Genomic DNA, 16,471 nt, shown 5'->3' with positions numbered 1-16,471 from the left:
CACAGTACCTTTCCCGAAGAGCGGGGGAGTTATCGTCCGCACACTAAACAAATTACAAACTCCTACTTCAACCTACTTAGTCGAATGTTAATTGTCAGGCCAGCAGGTCAGGTCGGTTAGTCAAACATTTTGGGCCTAAAACATTCCTCGACCGACCTCACGAGGTGGGAAATATTGTGGCCGTGAAAGACTCATCATAAATCACTAGCGTGACTCGGTGCATGTCGTTTCAGGGGGGGGGGGGGGGGGGTAGGCATCTTTGACCATTTTGGTGTCTTTTTGGTCTTCAGGATCTTTTGGGTATTCGGTGTCTTCAGGGTGTTTTGGGTCTTCTGGGTCTTTTGGGTCTTCGGAGTCTTTTGGATCCTTTGGGCCTTTAAGGATGTTTTGGGTCTTTGGGAGTTTTGGGTCTTCGAGGTCTTTGGGGTCTTTTGTGTCTTCAGGACAACCCTGAAGTTGCACAAACCTTCAAGACAACCTTCAGGACCGACCGTCTGGACAATCCTCCCATCTACTTTCTGGACAATCCTCTTGAAGAAGTTCTGTCACTCAAGCTTTTGGGTCTCACTATCTGCCATGATGTTTCCTGGGAAAACCAGATTTCCAAGCTGGCCTCCAAAGCCAGTCGCCGCCTGGGCATCCTCCGTCGTGCAAAGTCCTTTCTGGGCACGTCTGAGCTCCTCATCACATACAAGGCTTTCTTCCGCAGCTCAATGGAATACTGCTCTCCCCTCTGGGCTGGTGCTCCTGCCTCACACCTAGCTCGGCTCCACGCGGTTGAAACCAAAGCATTCGGAATCATTGGAATCTCTCGCGATGAAGCTGATTCTGAGGGCTTTCTCTCACTCACCGCAGGCAGGTTGGTCGTCTTTCTGTCTTCTACCGACTCCTCTCCGGCCTTGCTCCCCCAGCTCTTTCTATGCTCTGTCCCCCAAATATTCCTGCAGGACACACAAGATCTGCCAGCAACCCTCTTATGGTTAAACTGCCAAAATCAAGACTCTCTTCTCACCTTCACTCCTTCATTTCTCTTTTCTCCCACCTCTGGAACAAACTCCCACACTCTCTTCAATCCCTCTCTTCCCTCTAGGTCTTTAAAAGAGCTGTTCACCACCATCTTTTATCTTCACCCATCCAAAACCTTTATCTTTTCTACCCCCGTTAAAACGCCCCAAATCCGCCTCTTTCAATCCCCAGCTTCTTTCCTGGGGTTCCTAGAAGTGTTAATTTGCTTTGTACCATGTACCCCTCCCTCCTCCCCCAGCCCTCACCCTTCAACAGATCTACCGGTGTCCCTGTCCTCTTCTGTTGTTGTGCTTGTGTGCTTCTCTCTCCTCCTCCTCTTGTCTCCTGCTCGCTGCATTGCATGTTTTGTGTGTCTGTGCATGTTTTCATGTTCAATGTGTTAGCTCTTACACGAGCCTCAATTCTGTATACAAAAAAAAGTAAAAATAAAATAAAAAGGCTTTGGGTCTTAAGGGTCTTTTGAGTCTTCAGGGTCTTTTGGGACTTTGGGGTATTTTGGGATCTTCGGGGTCTTTTGGGATCTTCGGGGTCTTTTGGGTCTTTGGCGCCATTTGGGTCTTCAGGGTCTTTTGGATCCTCTGGGCCTTTAAGGGTATTTTGGGTCTTTGGGGTGTTTTGGGTCTTCAGGGTCTTTAAGGGTCTTTGTGGTCTTCAGGGTATTTTGGTCTTCAGGGGCATTGATGGTCTTAAGGGTCTTGGGGGACTTAAAGGGTCGTCAAAGGTCTGAGGGGTCTCAGCAGTCTAAACGTAATTAAGAGGATGTTCATTTATTTGAAGAAGAAGAAGACGTTTTGGTCGCAAATAAACATACATACAAACAAACAGACAAACATGCATAACCATATACGTTTGCTCTATTGTAATAAGATAATCATATTATGTGCAGTTGTAGCGGTTACCGGAAGCATGACACAATTACCGTGCACCGGCCGATGACGCAACCGGCGAGCGGTCACGTGTCCGGACTCGCCCGGGCGTGTCGAGACTTGTCCTTCTCGGGCGAACACGTGACTTACAGATTTTGCATACCACGCCCCGCCTGAGAGGCGTGGCTTTGGTGTGTTCAGTTTGCGATATAAATTGCCACCCGTTCGAGGGGCAGATTCAGTGTGCTTTTGAGTTCTTTGGTTTTGAGCTAAATAAATAGCTCGGTGAAACTTCGTTCCTGTGTCGTCCATTTTGTCTGGCTTTATAGTGCGAGCACAGCTCCTACAATTGGTGACCCCTTTCTACGAACACGGCGATGGAGTCAGCTGCAACTTTGAAGCTCCCGGGCTTTTGGGAATCTCACGCGGCCGTTTGGTTTGCTCAAGCCGATTCTCAATTCGCCCTGCGGAACATCACGGAGGACACTACGCGCTACCACCATGTGGTCTCTGCGCTCACGGCCTCCTCCGCTGCCCGGGTTCTGAGCTTCCTCCAGCACCCGCCGAACGCCGACAAATACGGCTCGCTCAAAGGCCTACTCCTCGGTGCGTTTGGACTCACGGAGACCGAACGCGCACGACAACTACTACACCTCCCGGAGCTGGGTGAGGCCCGTCCATCCGAAAGCATGGACAACATGCTTGCTCTTCTCGGTCACCACAGCCCGGACTTCCTCTTCCGCGAGCTATTCCTCCAGCGGCTACCCGGGCAGGTACGGTTAGCTTTGGCTAATTCGCCCATCACGGACCCTCGCGCCCTGGCCAAGGAGGCCGATAATTTTTTCTCGGCCAGGCGACACGTCGGAGCGGCCGCCTGGAACCCTGGGCCGACCGAGGCAACGCCTGCACCACGACCGGCACCTCCACCGGCCGAGTCCGCGCCACTGACGGCTGCGGCCGCCGCGACGCCCCGTCGACCAAACCCGACGCGACCGCCGGAGCCTCCACCAGAGCGGACCATGTGCTATTACCATGCCAGGTTCGGGCAGAAGGCCAGAACGTGCCGCCCACCGTGTACTTTCAGCGGGTCGGGAAACGACCAGGCCGGCGCTCGCTGCCTGCCATGAGAGTCGGCCATTCAGGCAGCCTTCTGTTTATCACGGACACAGAGTCCGGGCGGCGTTTTTTGTGTGACAGTGGCGCTCAGCTGAGCGTGATACCTGCCTCGGTGGAGGACAAACAGGCCGCGCTATGCGGCCCCGCCTTGGTCGCTGCAAACGGCTCCTCCATCCGCACCTTCGGTTCGCGCAGCGTCACATTCTGCTTCGGGGGCCAGCGCTTCAGGTGGGACTTCATCATGGCGAACGTGCCCATGGCCTTGCTGGGTGCAGATTTTCTTTGTGCGCATGGGCTTTTGGTTGATGTCAAATGGCGTCGGCTCATCAACGCGGAGACCTTCAGCTCGCTCGCTTGCTCATTAAGCGGCTCTGCTCCGACCAAGCTAGCCTGCGCGCTCCCGGCCGCGGACGATTTCACCCGCCTGCTCGCCGAGTTTCCCGCCCTCACGCAGCCGACGTTTTCAGCCGTCGCCGTCAAGCATGGCGTCGAACACCACATCCCGACCACAGGTCCACCGGTCTACACCAGGGCTCGCCGCCTCAACCCAGCCAAACTCGCCGTGGCGAAGGCGGAATTCGACGCGCTGGAGCGATTGGGCATTGTGCGGCGCTCGAATAGCGCGTGGGCCTCGCCCCTGCACATCGTGCCCAAACCGGGTGGCGGATGGCGACCATGCGGCGATAACCGCTGCCTCAACGACGCCACCACCCCCGACCGGTACCCGATACCACACATACAGGACTTTTCCACCCGTTTGGTGGGGCGGGTGATCTTCTCCAAGGTCGACCTTATTCGGGGCTACCACCAGGTACCTGTCCGGCCGGCCGACGTTCCGAAGACGGCTGTAATTACACTTTTTGGCCTCTTCGAGTTCCTCCGAATGCCATTCGGCCTTAAGAATGCGGCCCAGGCCTTCCAGCGGCTGATGGACAGTGTGCTGCGCAATCTCACCTTTCTGTTCGTCTACCTGGATGACATTCTCATCGCCAGCACTTCCCGGGCGGAGCACCTCGTCCACCTGCGCACGCTTTTCGAGCGCCTCGGCCAGCACGGCCTCATCATCAACCCGGCGAAATGCCAGTTTGGCGTAACGGCCGTCAACTTCCTGGGGCACCGCATCACGAAGCGCGGGGCTGTCCCGCTGCCTACCAAGGTGGAGGCAGTCACAAGTTTCCCGCGCCCCCGCTCCATCAAGGCCCTGCAGGAATTTTTGGGGATGGTAAATTTTTACCACCGGTTTGTGCCTCGCGCCGCCCAACTCATGCGCCCCCTGTACGAAGCCCTCCGGGGCAAGCCGGCCAAACACAACGTCGCCTGGACCACAGAGATGGACGCGGCGTTCACGGGCACTAAGCTGGCCGTCGCCAACGCGACCATGCTGGCACACCCGGCGCTCGACGGACCCATCGCCCTCACCACGGACGCTTCCGACTATGTGGTGGGTGCCATGCATGAACAGTGGGTGAACGGGGCTTGGCAACCGCTGGCCTTCTTCAGCCGGCAGCTTCGCCCTAACGAGTGCAAGTATAGCGCTTTCAACCGCGAGCTCCTCGGTCTTTACCTGGCCGTTCGCCACTTCCGCCATCTTTTGGAAGGCCGCCCGTTCACGGCATTTGTGGATCACAAACCCCTGGTCTTCGCCATGGCCAAGGTTACGGAGCCGTGGTCGGCCCGCCAGCAGTGCCACCTCTCCGCCGTGTCCGAATTTTCGACGGACATCCGGCACGTTGCGGGCAAGGACAACGCTGTGGCCGATTGCCTCTCCCGGTCCGGCACGAACGCCGTCCACCTGGGTATGGACTTCACCCGCATGGCGGCCGACTAGACCGCAGACCCCATGGTGCAAGCCCTCCGGACAGCGGACACAGGCCTGCGGTTGGCCGACGTCCCCTTCAAGGACACAGGCACAGTTCTCCTGTGCGAAGTTTCCCTGGGTCAACCTCGCCCCATCGTGCCCACCGGATGGCAGCGGCGCATTTTTGACGCCCTTCACGGCCTTTCCCACCCGGGCCGGAAGGCATCACAGAAGCTCGTGGCAGCAAAGTTCGTCTGGCACGGGCTCCGCAAGGACGTCCGCGACTGGGCCAATGCCTGTGTCGCCTGCCAGCGCGCGAAGGTCCACCGGCACACCCAGGCCCCGTTGGCACCATTCGACATGCCCGCGCGGCGCTTCGACCACGTCAATGTGGACCTGGTGGGACCCCTTCCCTCCTCGCGGGGTTTCACCCACCTCCTCACGATGGTGGACAGGACCACCAGGTGGCCGGAGGCCGTCCCGCTGGCATCAACAACATCCGCCGACGTGGTGCAGGCCTTCATTGGGACTTGGATTGCCGGTTTCGGCGCGCCTTCGGACATCTCCTCCGACAGAGGCCCGCAATTCACCTCCGAGCTTTGGGGCGTGGTCGCCCAGGCCTTGGGGGTCAAGCTTCACCGCACCACGGCCTACCACCCCCAAGCCAACAGCTTGTACGAGCGGTTCCACCGCTCGATGAAGGCCGCTCTCAGAGCCAGCCTCCAGGACGACGGTTGGGGCAACAGGCTCCCGTGGGTCCTATTGGGCCTCCGAACACCCCTAAAGAGGACCTGCAGGCTTCCACCGCCGAGCTGGTCTATGGCCAGCCACTGCGCGTGCCGGGCGAATTCATCCCTGACGCCACCGGCCCCTGGTCCGCGGCTTGCTAACGCTCGGACCTCCAGGAGGCCGCCAGGAGATTTGCCCCCGTGCCCACGTCCCACCACGGCTGCCCCAAACCCCACGTCCCCCCAGCACTTCGCACTGCGGAGTACGTTTTTATCTGGCACGACGCACACCGGGGACCGCTCCGGCCGCCGTACGATGGACCTTTCCGGGTCCTGCAGAGGGACGACAAGTCATTCATCGTTGACATCGGCGGCAAGCCGGACCGCATCTCCATGGACCGCCTCAAGCCGGCCCATTTGGACCTCGACCAACCTCCACGGTTGGCCCTTCCTCCACGACGGGGCCGTCCCCCGTCATCCAAGCCCCCCGCCCGACCATCCACCGCCACGCCGCCTACCACCCCCACACGAATCGCCAGGGGTCGTTTCGGCTGGGTCATCAGGACCCCCCTCAAACTGACTCTCGTGCTCGTCATCGGCCGGTGCAGGTTAATTCTGGGGGGGGGTGCATGTAGCAGTTACCGGAAGCATGCCACAATTACCGTGCACCGGCCGATGACGCAACCGGCGAGCGGTCACGTGTCCGGACTCGCCCGGGCGTGTCTCTACTTTCCCTTCTCGGGCGAACACGTGACTTACCGATTTTGCATACCACGCCCCGCCTGAGAGGCGTGGCTTTTGTGTGTTCAGTTTGCGATATAAATTGCCACCCGTTCGAGGGGCAGATTCAGTGTGCTTTTGAGTTCTTTGGTTTTGAGCTAAATAAATAGCTCGGTGAAACTTCGTTCCTGTGTCGTCCATTTTGTCTGGCTTTATTGTGCGAGCACAGCTCCTACACAGTACTGTATATACTCCTGCCACCTTTTATACCCCCACCAAAAAAAGTGTGACCTAATCAAACAAACCCACCAGCCTCAAATCACTTCACTTTTACTTTTAGACCTATGATATCAGCCATATCACACATTACTGGTTCAGTATTTAAAATTTGACAAACAACAGATAAAAGATCATTCGTATCCCATGGATGAAAGTTTGGTTTGAACAGCAGGCTTCCACACCCTCTTACCTCCTGTGGGCGATTCAAATGATTCTAACATGGCTGAATCAGAGGCAAATAAACCAGAACAAAAACCACAAAAGTGATATTTAGTGACAAGTTATTATCCGCTGTGGGGTATATAGATTACATTACATCTTGGCTCGGGCTCAATAACAGCAGAGGTTGTCCAGCTACCAGGTTTCCACCCTCCCGCGCTCTCTTTGGTACCTTTTGTTAAAAAAAAAACCTTTTGTTCATAAAAACCTGCACCTGCAGGTCATTCGAGGCACGGGACTTTGTAATAAAGTGCGACTGAACTGACTTAAAAAATCCGATAACGGGCAGATTGGGAAACGTGCATTTAACGAGCATATGGCACCATTCAAAAATTATTTCATGGTGTTTGTAGTGAAATTATACCAAGGTGAACCCAGGGTGTGCTCGCTTCAAAAGGGGCGTCTATAAGACCCGGGACAACCGGGGCGCACGGACACTCCAGCGGAACTCACTGTGACATAGTCCTGTAGTTTGAATGGTATGTACGCCCCTAAATGCTGCGCTGACTGTCCTCTCTATTGGACCATTGCCATATTGAATCGACCATTGCTCATGAAATACTCTGATTTTAATGCCTGTTGCATGAATGTATTTTTACAGGATGTACTTCAGATCTAAATGATATTAAACCTACCCAGAGGTCAAGTCGTGTCGGAGCTTGATTTTCACGACAGTGTTTTCAATTTGGGATACAAAATAGGAGCTTGATGAAACATTACTAATAATAGTTTAACACTTCACCCAAACAAAGCTAAATAAATTCTCATGCAACAAAGCCAGACAGCGTATAATCAGCAGCCTAGGCCTAAGCAGGCCTAATATGTTAGGCCCACCATGAAACAACATGGCGGCCATATTATGACACCTCAGCACTATGGTGGGTGGAGTCGAGCGACAGATGTGGATGTGGTCAGGCAGCTGTCCGACCAATGGGTGCACAATTCAAAAATTGACCCACAGCAAGAACTCCTGCCTCACGCCTAGCTCGGCTTCACGCTGTTGAAACTAAAGCTTTCAGAATCATTGGAATCTCCCGCGATGAAGCTAACTCCGAAGGCCTTTCACTCACTCACCGCAGGCAGGTTGGTGGTCTTTCTGTCTTCTACCGACTCCTCTCCAGCCTTGCTCCCCCATCTCTGTCCCCCAAATATTCCTGCAGGATGCACAACATCTGCCAGCAATCCTCCTCTGGTGAAATTGCCAAATTCAAGACTCTCTGCTCACATTCACTCTTTCATTCCTCTTTACTCCCGCCTCTGGAACAAACTCCCTCACTCTCTTCAATCCCAGTCCTCCCTCCAGGTCTTTAAAACAGCTGTTCACCACCATCTTCCCCCATCCAAAACCTTGATCTTTTCTACCCCTGTTAATTCACCCCAGATCCACTTTTTTGAAATACCGACTTTTTTCCTGGAAGTCCTAGCAGTGTCCCTGTGTTTTTTCTTTTACCACTCCCATCCCCCTCCCCCACCCCCCCCCCCCCTTCCCATGCGTCCTCCCCTCAAGCCCTCTCCCTTTGACAGATCTCCCAATGTCCCTGCTCTCCGTCTTGTCTCCCTCTGCCTTTATCATATGTTTTATGTGTCAGTTTGTCTTTTTGTGATCAATGTTAGTTAGCTCTTACACGAACCTCGATCTTCTGTACAAAAAAATAAAAAATAAAAAACCTCCAAGAAAAGCAACAGCAATTAATGGGGATGCCTCTTCGTGGTGGTTACACTCTCCAATGCAAGACGGGGGACAAATCTTCTCCACTCTTTTCTGCTGATTCGTCAGAGCGCCGATCAGTCCACATGGACCGACCCACTCCCTCTCATTTAAAATGTGAATTTAAAAAAACTGCAGGAAACTTCAGGAATAATGAGAACAGCCTACATAACATGCAAAGCAAATCTGTCATTGATGATGCTAGCATTTTGCCGCTACAGCAACTCAATGGATTAGACTATATCGGGGAAATACTGCATTTTGACCATGCAAGTCGTAACATGCTGATGTTTGGAGCAGAGAAGGTGCCTGTGCAATAAGTTCAGTATCCTGATTGATGAAAGCACATCTGCCTCCGACATTTGTCTAATAACTTGCATTCGAATTGTATTTGAAGATGTGCCGTCCACCTATTTTTCAACATTGTAGAGCGAAAGTCGGGGACAGGTGCTGGCATTACGGATGAGCTACTTTTCACCCTGAATCGGTCTGGCATCTCTGTAGACGTACTGAAAGAGCATTTCCTAGTAGAGCAGAGGCCATACCCAATTTTTCTTCTCAGTTTTTGAGTTCCGTAGTCTCCACATGCGGACTACAACAGGCATTTTAAGGCCATTTTCCCTGCAAGAGCGGGGGTTAGCCTTGCGGTCCCCATGACAATCTTCTCCATTTTGCCCTATTTTCTGCATCTCCCCTTGTTAACCGACTCGTTAACCTTGTTAACTTGAAGTAGTGATAAATGTCGGGGTGTACTTACTTTTTCCACATGCGAAATTTGCATTTATGTTCATTTAAATGATACAACGGACTACAAAATGTAAATGTTTCATGACATTTGTTATATTATATCACCTTTGTCCATCAATATTGTTGAAATGAATATCAAATAGCTGTATGTTGAAATATGTTGAAAAAGTCAAAACTTTACATGGGGTGTACTTACTTTTTCACGTGACTGTATGTATACAAATATATATTGTTACAGACGCGGTTGTGGATGTTGGTTTACCGAGCGGTTTGGTATGACCGCGTCTGCACAGTTTACCCGATTATACTCGAACGTTGGCCGAGTCGCGCTACGCTAAATCAATTGAGGAAAGGACACAACGGCTGGGTTAAATGACACGACACCAGGGGTACAGTTCTCAAGACCTCCGGAGGAGGTTATAATATTTCGGAACGTTGAGATTACAAGGACAAGAGGGACAGCATAGGAAGGTAGGCACTTAATCACGGTCTTATAGTAACCCCGACAGACCACAGATAAACAGGACAAGACTGACTCACACCGGGATTGATGGCAAGGAAGGGCAGGTAGTCGGTGGACAGCACAAGGTGCACCTTGTGCTCAGGGACAGGATAGCGCGGCCCAAAAGATGCAGGGAGGTCTCTCAGCGCTCGGAGGTGGCGTCTGGTTCTCTTCACTTCAAGCTCGGGGCGCATCTGACGTCACGTCCGGTAAGTGGCTGCGTATATCCAGCGGGGAGTGACACGCCCTCGGCTCGTTAGCTCCGCCCCAGATGGAATCGGCCCGTTGCTTCTTATTGGGTGCGGGGGGTTACCGGGCTCCGCCCTTGACGAGGGGCCGACAGTCAGCCCCTTCGTGGTAACCCCGTCGGCGCACATGGGCAATGGCGGCTAACCAAGCCGGAGTGAGGACGCACACTCCCCGCGCGCTGTTGTTGTAGTTGTTGTTGTTGTTGTTGTTTCATGAGGAAGATGGGAGGAGGTATGGGGAGGTCCTAAACTCACTACTGGTGCCATACAATCACATTCTGGTGCAACGAAGAGTCAGAATTAATGGAAACGAGTCCTTAACTGACATAGACTAAGAATAACTAGCAAGATGTCCTATAGTTGTCTACGTGAGATGCGGTGAACCTGGGCACGACATTTAATGGGGGAAAAAGGGGAAGGTCGGTTCTACAGAGTGTTGTTTACAGACAATGGGACTAGGGAATGGGGGATTGGGGATAGTTGGGGAGTATTGGGGAAATAGGGGAATATTTACAAGCGGATATGGAGGCCAAATCCCATATCCGCAACATTGCACCCTTCTCTACCCTCGGGGCGTCCCGACCCGATAAATTTTTACCTACTTTAGTGTGGCACTCAGATGTAGTTCCCTCTACTATTAACTCTACCCTGAGTGCGACAGTTTTACAGATGTTCACAAATGAGTAAATATGTCCCCCTGCGACGTTGCACCCTTCTCCTCACAGAAACACACCCACAGGATAACCGAATCACGGAAAGAATTCTCAAACTAAACATACAGCCGGTAGGGAGCATTATTTACATAAGACTACACTGATATTTACACTACGATCCAGGACCTGTTTTTGGAGGAACACATGCAGATGTTATGCATAGAGAGAGCACGCATGCCAGCATCAATACACCAACCCACGAGTGCTCTGTGGCCTTACGGCCTTTAATAATGTGCAGAGCACCCCTTCCAAGCACCAAAAGCACCACCCCATAACACAGTCAGCACCATCCGGTGCACCAATAAAATGTTCAACGTCACCGGTGGTGTCGCAGCCGGCCGATGTTCTGCCGCTGGTCTTGCCTTCATGTGGTGCACTTGGCCTTCTTGCCTCTTTCAAAAATAAAGAAAGGCGCCAACCGCGTCCATTTCTAAATTGTGGCCGTCAAGGGGGCCAACTAAAAGTGGTTCACCTGTATGGCATAGGTGCCACGTTGACCCATAGGTCTATCAACGGGTGGTGCTTGCCCGAAAAAGAACTGCGGTCCATGGTGGGCGGCCACAACCATTGCGGTCCATATGGTGTATCGATCCCGGCAGCAAGCAGCGAAAGTGCAGGCCCACAATTGCGGAGCCAGCACCTCTCTCTCCTCTCTCTCTGGCCCAAAGCCAGATCCTCGGAGGTGGGAGACAAAAGAAGAAGACAAGTGAGTAAGGTGGTAAGGGCGCAAAAGTGCACGCAACATTAGGTAATGCACACTAGGGGCACATGGGAACCAGGTGAGACAGGTACGTTCCTACCGTACGCCCCCACCCCCCACCAGGTAACCTACATGGCCCCTCCCTTACCCCTTACTGTATCCACAAAACACAACACTACCCATAAACATCTATTTTACAAATCAACAACGTCCCTACTACTGTCTTCCCCGTTCCTCCCATAAACCAAATTCGTCTTCTCTCCCTCCCAACCAATCAAATTTGCCATTTTCAACTCTCATCAAAATTTGCCATCTCCAACTGAACATCAAAATTTGCCATTACCAATTCATCATCAGTCCCTCCTAAGGAGGGAGAGATGGAATCACCCCAATGTCTCATCCACGTCGTGATGCGTCTCACCAATCCACACAGCAATTCTCATTTCCTGCACACAGAACAAAGAAAACACAGGTGTGGAGTCATCATCATCACCACAGGTAAGTGGCTGCGTATGGTGCGACAGGTTCATCAATCCTAACTATTTCCTAAATGACTTTAACAACTTTACATTACCCAGGGTCTTTCCCTGCCAATCCATTGGCCCTCTTACACTATGGGTTCTAAAAACCAATTCCCATTGCCCAAACTGTGGTGCTTTTCAATTTGGGGTCTCACTCCCCCGATTCATCTCCCGGTGCCCTCGCACAATTTCTGGGCTGTGGCGTGTACCTCTCCCAGCGGGTCTACCCACCTGCACACCTCCACCACTGCAGTTGCCTCCGAGCTTACCTGCTCCTTACCCTAACCTAACTACCTGGGGAAGGCCCTCTGGCGCTCTCCCCACTCGGTGCCCTCTCTGGCACTGGGCTACCCGGGTCCGTCCTCCGGATCCTCGGGCCCCACTGACACTAACGGCTCCCAGAGCCCACCTGCGGCCTCACCTGGCCGACATCCTCACAGTGGCGGAGTGCCCAACCAACTACACACACTAACAGGCTACACGCCCAGCCATTTCCACAACACTAATGCACCCATCCACAATACCATTCTGCAACCGCACCACAAATGCCAATATCCAACCACAATTTACCTATACCCTCTACCTAACACTTACACTACCCGCCCCGGGTACTCGTGAAAGGGGTCCACTCTTCCCCCATCCACACCTTCGCACCATGCACACCACTCCGTACCACTTACTCCATGTACTCCACACACCTGTACTTGCACACCTGTGCTCTCACACCTGGTGCCACCTGCACCCTTCTCTCCCCAAGCGCCTTCGCGCTGATCCACCACACTCACTACTCATCCATTGCTCCACACACCTGTCCAGTTGCACACCTGTGCAATCACACCTGTTCGATCACACCTGTTCAATCCTCAGCTGTTCAATCCTCACACACACGGCATCATCTCAGCTAACTACTCCCCTCTGAAACTTGCGCTTCCCAGTCGTCCCTTTAAACTATTGCGCTCCCACGTCATTATCATCCATACTAATCTACCTGCGTCCCCACTACAGGTATCAGTCCCTAACTAACCTTAACGTCACCTAATGTCATCTCTAGTCCCTATCAATATAACCTAACCCACCCGGGCTAGTTTTCACTGCCATAAACCCCATAAACTATAGCTCCTTTGCCCCCACTTTGTGAGGGATGACAGAGTTGCCATCCCACCACATCGGGCATCTCCCACTACCAATTTCGCTCGTCAAATTTCAACAAATCAAAAATTTGCCAATCACTACCCATCATCTGCCAATCATTACTGCCCATCCTTTGCCAATCATCAAATTTTTTTTTTTTTTTCTAATTTCGGGGCCAAAACACTATCCTCGTCACCCGTCTACTTACTAATGCCTCTCGGTGCGCCAATTCCTGTCCAAAGCCCGGCTTCGTAAAGCCGAGCAATGAATGCGGGTTGTTTGGTGCCAGCGGCTGGATACGTCCCGCATTCGGTGCAGGGACGGGGGTTTACCCGGGCCGAGATCCCACGCACCTTCTCGGCACGGAGCCATCCCATGGCTCGATCTCGACCTGCCGGAATGCCTCAACAAAAAGTGGTCGCCACGACGACCCTTCCTATCCAGCCGCCCGCTCCGCCTAGTGGAGCACGGACGCGGCCGTTCAAAGCGAGGCCCATCACGCACCGAGGGCCCGATTCGGCTAAAAGTCGCTCTAACCTCTAACCCGGTTACCTTCGATGCCTCACCTGCATGCTTACACCCCGCAGCCCGTTCCTTGCTCACACATCCAGCCGTTTCCATGCCCCTCGTACCTTTCCTTACACACCTCGGTACACTCATTCCACTCCCAGCCTTGGTCACACACCTGACCACCGAACACCTTGGCACACATTCGCCGCTCGCACACCTCACCAACACACCTCTTCGCGCCCCCTCCTCGGTCACCTCCTCTGTGACAATCACAGGTGTGCTCTCATTCGCACACCCAACCACGTGCCTCACTACCAATTCCAGCGTGCATTCCCACTCACGCTCTACCATTCCAGGTGTGCATCCTTTCTCACCTGTCACAACCAACTCATGCTCCTTGTCACTCTCACTACTCTCACCTCCATTCTTGACAGCGCACTCACCCTTACTCTTGACAGCGCACTCTTTCCTCATGCACCCGTCCGTTACACACCTCTCTCGCGCACACTCTTGCGCACACTCTCCCGTCACACCCTCTGTAACACTCACCACCGGCGTGCATTCTTCCTTGCCTTTGACAGCGCACTCTTTCCCCATGCACCTGTCCGTCACACACCTTTCTCGCGCACACTCTTGCGCACACTCTCCCGTCACACCCTCTGTAACACTTACCACACCGCGCTTCCATGTGCTCCCTCGCACACGCGCTACGACCGACTCACTCTCGCCAGCACCCTCACTCCTTGGCACGCACTTTTTCCTCACACACCCCAGAGTCGGACTTTCTCGCACACCTCCTTTTTCGCACACCAGACCTGTCGCACACTTCACCAACGGCCTCTCACGAACACCCGGGTCCATCTCGACCCCCAAGCTTCTTAAATCCCCTGGCGCATCATACGCACGACCATATTGGTCACCACTTACACCGGGTCCTCTTCCTCTTCGCTTCTCCTCCATCACCTGCGAATCCCTCATCCGGTTAATGAGCACATCATCACGATCCGAACACAGACTTTGGACCAATTCTTTATCTCCTCTTTTATCTCTTTCTTATCCCCTCTCCGTCGCTTCTTAATTTCGCTCACCCCTTCTTCCACTTCTTCTAATTTCTGCTTCACCGCTTTTATTTCTCGGTACGTCTCCTCAAGTTCATCCTCTAAGGCTACCTTGACCGTTTCCATGTGCGTCCTCACCTGCCGGTCCTTCGTCTCCATTACCTCTATCACCTCGTCCAACCTCGTTGTCAGTCCCTCACGTACCATCTGACATTCCCTCTTCGTCGCTACCAAGTCATTTTTTAGGTCATTTTGTGTCGCTTTTAACCCTCCTAATACCGCAGTGTTCCTTTGAACCTGCTCCACTAACTCAGTCTGTCCCACCGTCAGCTGTTCCACCTCCTGCGTCAGGTCCTCTCTGCCCTCTTGTAACTTTACAGTCCCCTTTCTCACCTCCTTCTCCATGTGCTCCTTACAGTGCCTCACCTCCTCGCGCACTCCTCCGACCTCCTCACTCACACCTCTTCTGATCTCTTCTCCCATCACTTGCATCTCCTGCCCAGATGCCACCCTCATCTGCTCCATTTCCTCCCTGTGAGCATCCAGTTTGGTTTCTACCCCCATTCTGACCCCCTCTATCTGCTGCCCCATTTGTTTAACTTCCCTTTCCGCTTGGTCCCTCATGTCCCTCAATTTGCCTTCCATCCTGTTTTCTAACCCCTCTAACCCCTTTTGCATCCCTTCCATTTGATTCTCTTGAGCGGCCATTCTGTTTTCTACCCCCATTAACCCATTTCTCACCTCTTTTATCCCGTTGTCTAACCCCTCAAAATTATTGTCTAACTTCCCAAATTTCTTGTCTAACTCCTCAAAATTATTGTCTAACTTCCCAAATTTCTTGTCTAACCCCTCACCGGTACCCCTCGCTTCGTCCCTCATTACCCCCATTTGGCTTCCCATTACCCCCATTTGGCCCTCTAATCGCTCCCGATCAGCCCTCAATCCCACAATTTGGTTTCCCAATTGCTGACTATTAGCCCTCATCTCGTCCTTCATTTCTTCACCCGACTTAACCATAAAGGCCTTTATTTGTTCCATAAATAGGCCCCAATCCATCGGCGGCGCTACCACGGTCGCGACGACGCTATTTTGCGAATCTGCTACCCTCACTGCTTCGCTCTCCTCTTGTCCCTCAATTTTGTCCTGGATCGACCCTGCCTCACTCTCTTCTACCGGAACCCAGCCGTCTTGGTCTGCCATAGCGCGACTTTCAAAATTGGGGTTTTTTTTTTTTTTTTGTAAAACACAATTAAATTTCGCTGTTATAATTTCGAGCGCGTGAAACGCGCTCCGGATCGAATCCCACTTCCCGACACCAAATGTTAACCTAATGGTACAATTGGTGTTCCAAAATTTGGGCCTAACAAATTTAGTCCCAGGTCCGAATCCAACTCCTCGACACCAAATGTTACAGACGCGGTTGTGGATGTTGGTTTACCGAGCGGTTTGGTATGACCGCGTCTGCACAGTTTACCTGATTATACTCGAACGTTGGCCGAGTCGCGCTACGCTAAATCAATTGAGGAAAGGACACAACGGCTGGGTTAAATGACACGACACCAGGGGTACAGTTCTCAAGACCTCCGGAGGAGGTTATAATATTTCGGAACGTTGAGATTACAAGGACAAGAGGGACAGCATAGGAAGGTAGGCACTTAATCACGGTCTTATAGTAACCCCGACAGACCACAGATAAACAGGACAAGACTGACTCACACCGGGATTGATGGCAAGGAAGGGCAGGTAGTCGGTGGACAGCACAAGGTGCACCTTGTGCTCAGGGACAGGATAGCGCGGCCCAAAAGATGCAGGGAGGTCTCAGCGCTCGGAGGTGGCGTCTGGTTCTCTTCACTTCAAGCTCGGGGCGCATCTGACGTCACG

The sequence above is a fragment of the Myxine glutinosa genome, chromosome 3, assembly GCF_964187855.1.
Source record: "Myxine glutinosa chromosome 3, kmMyxGlut1.1, whole genome shotgun sequence".
Classification (NCBI taxonomy): domain Eukaryota; kingdom Metazoa; phylum Chordata; class Myxini; order Myxiniformes; family Myxinidae; genus Myxine; species Myxine glutinosa.
This window is presented reverse-complemented; position numbering follows the sequence as displayed.